This window comes from Triticum aestivum, chromosome 2B, assembly GCF_018294505.1.
Source record: "Triticum aestivum cultivar Chinese Spring chromosome 2B, IWGSC CS RefSeq v2.1, whole genome shotgun sequence".
Lineage (NCBI taxonomy): Eukaryota > Viridiplantae > Streptophyta > Magnoliopsida > Poales > Poaceae > Triticum > Triticum aestivum.
Genome location: NC_057798.1, coordinates 44340141 through 44343333, shown reverse-complemented (window position 1 = coordinate 44343333; position 3193 = coordinate 44340141).

Genomic DNA, 3193 nt, shown 5'->3' with positions numbered 1-3193 from the left:
GATGTTTTGGATCTTCAAAGCCAGGTGGTTGTGCGACATATACTTCTTCTTCAATCTTGCCATTGAGAAATGCACTCTTTACATCCATTTGATATAGCAAGATGTTGTGATGATTTGCATAGGCTAGCAGTATGCGAATGGCTTCAAGCCTAGCAACAGGAGCAAATGTTTCATCGAAGTCAATTCCTTCAACTTGAGTATATCCTTGAGCCACAAGACGTGCTTTGTTCCTGACGACTTGACCATGCTCATCTTGCTTGTTTCGATATATCCATTTTGTTCCTATAATGTTATGCTTGCGAGGGTCAGGTCGCTTGACAAGTTCCCAAACATTATTCAGCTTAAACTGTTGAAGTTCTTCTTGCATGGCTTGAATCCATTCAGGTTCCATAAAAGCTTCAACAACTTTCTTGGGTTCTGATATTGACACAAATGAAAAGTGCCCACAGAAGTTTGCTAACTGTGTTGCTCTTGAGCTAGTAAGCGGACCAGGCGCATTGATGCTATCAATTATCTTCTCAATTTGTACTTCATTTGCAACACGAGGATGAACTGGACGAAGACCTTGCTCATGCTGATCATTGTCATCATTGGAAGCATTGTCTTCGGTCTTAGCATTGTCTTCAGGTTGGTTTGGTGCAGAAATGATAAGTTCCTCTTCAGGCTGTGCTTCAGAGGGCATGATCTCACCAATTCCCATCAACTTGATAGATTCACAGGAAGGAGCTTCATCAAGTGTGCTTGGCAGAATTTCTCTTTGTGAACCATTGGTTTCATCAAATCACACATCCACTGTTTCAACGATTTTGTAGTGGAAGAGGTTGAAGACTCTGTAAGAGTGTGAATCCTTTCCATAGCCAAGCATGAAGCCTTCGTGAGCTTTGGTTTCAAATTTTGACTTGTGATGGGGATCCTTGATCCAGCACCTAGCACCAAAGACTCTGAAGTAGCTGACATTTGGCTTCTTGCCAGTGAGGAGCTCATAGGATGTTTTGCCCAGAAGCTTATGGATGTAGACACGGTTGATGATGTGACAAGCTGTATCAATGGCTTCAGGCCAGAACTTTCTTGGTGTCTTGTACTCATCGAGCATTGTGCGAGCCATCTCAATAAGAGTTCTATTTTTGCGCTCAACAATGCCATTTTGCTGTGGTGTGTATGGAGCAGAGAATTCATGAGTGATTCCCATTGTATCCAGATAAAGATCAAGGCCGGTGTTCTTGAATTCAGTGCCATTATCACTTCTGATATGCTTGATCTTGACGCCATAGTTGTTCATTGCTCGATTGGTGAATCGTCTGGAGACATCTTGTACTTCAGTCTTGTAGAGAATTATGTGCACCCATGTGTATCTTGAGTAGTCATCAACAATGATGAAGCCATAGAGACACGTCGTTGTTGTGAGGGTGGAGTAGTGGGTAGGTCCAAATAAGTCCATGTGCAGCAGCTCGAAGGGTTGAGATGTTGTCATGATTGTCTTCGAAGGATGCTTGGCCCTTGTCATCTTTCCAGCTTCGCAAACACCACACAGATGATCTTTCTTGAACTTGACACCTTCGATGCCTATGACATGCTTCTTTTTGACGAGAGTGTGCAAGTTCCTCATGCCTGCATGCCCCAGCCTTCGATGCTAGAGCCAGCATTCTGAAGCTTTTGCAAGAAGACATACGGCAAGTTTTGGACCTGCTGAGAAATCTACCATGTATAGATCACCTTTCCTATACCCTTCAAAGACTAGAGATTTGTCAGATTCCATTAGTACAAGGCAGCGATATTTTCCAAATATCACAATCATGTTTAAGTCACAAAGCATTGAGACAGACATTAAGTTGAATCCAAGGGATTCAACAAGCATCACTTTATCCATGTGTTGATCCTTTGAGATTGAAACTCTACCTAGACCCAATACTTTGCCTTTACCAGTGTCAGCAAATGTGATTTGACTCTTGTCGGATGGACGTAAGGTTGAGTCCATGAGAAGACTTTGATCACCAGTCATATGATTAGTGCATCCTCTGTCAATAATCCATTCTGAAGCTTTTGATGACATGCCCTACAGTGCAGTTAGGAGGATAGGCTTCACAATGTATGTTATGAAGCATAAGCATTTGATGCACACATGGACTATCATAGCATAGATGAAAGTTAGCACACAATATGACAGGTAAGAGATTCATATGTGGAATAAATAGTAAGTCATTTTATCATGCGTCCCTTTATGTTTTAGGTCCCCAGCAATTATATCGGACGCTGTTGATTGCTGGCTGGAGACCACATTCTGCAAAAGAGAGTTAATTCTTCTTCACCACCCACATTTTCAGGGGTGGCTTAGAAGCAATGAGTCTAAGTGCAGCATCTGAGAATTTCGGCTTTGAAGCCCTAGCAAATAGCCTTGCAGGAGATGAATGATACTCATGTGAATAAGAAGAAAAGTTCTTAGTTCTATGAACATAGCGATTTGAAGACACACGCTCATATTCATGAGTCTGAGTATGATTTCCATGCAAAACATTGGCGTTAGGGTGACTCAAATGAGTCATGTGTTCGTAAGTAGCCGTTGGACCATATGATGCCTTTGGTCTGGGGTTTGTCTTCTTCCCTGGTGGTGTCATGATGACATTCACTGGAAGATTCTCAAGGCAGCTTTTGGGAACCCAGATCTTCTTCATAGGAGGTCCATTCCCGCAGTTAGTACCAATATACCTGGCAAACACTTCACCATTCTGATTTTTGAACAGTTTATAGTTTGCATCAAAGGATTCATCAATGATAATAGGATTAGCACAGGTAAATCCAGATAATGTAGATGGATCCACTGAAGGTTCCTTTGCAGCAACCCATGTGGTTTTGGGATACTGCTCAGGCTTCCAGTAGGAACCATCAGCATTCATTTTCCTCTCGAACCCAACACCCTCTTTCCCAGGGTTTCGGTTTAGAATCTGCTTTTTGAGGACATCACAAAGTGTCTGCTGCCCTTTCAGACTTTTATACATCCCTGTTTCAAGCAATGTCTTCAACCTAGCATTTTCATCAGCAATAGTAGTGGTATCCTCAGAAGAGGGGTTAGTTACCACATCAGTAGTTGAAGACAGAGCAACAGTAGCAGCAGTGGAACATTCAGCAATAGAGGTAGCGTTATCACGCTCAATGCATTTTAAGCATGGCGGTTCAAATTCATCCTGAGCGGAACTGA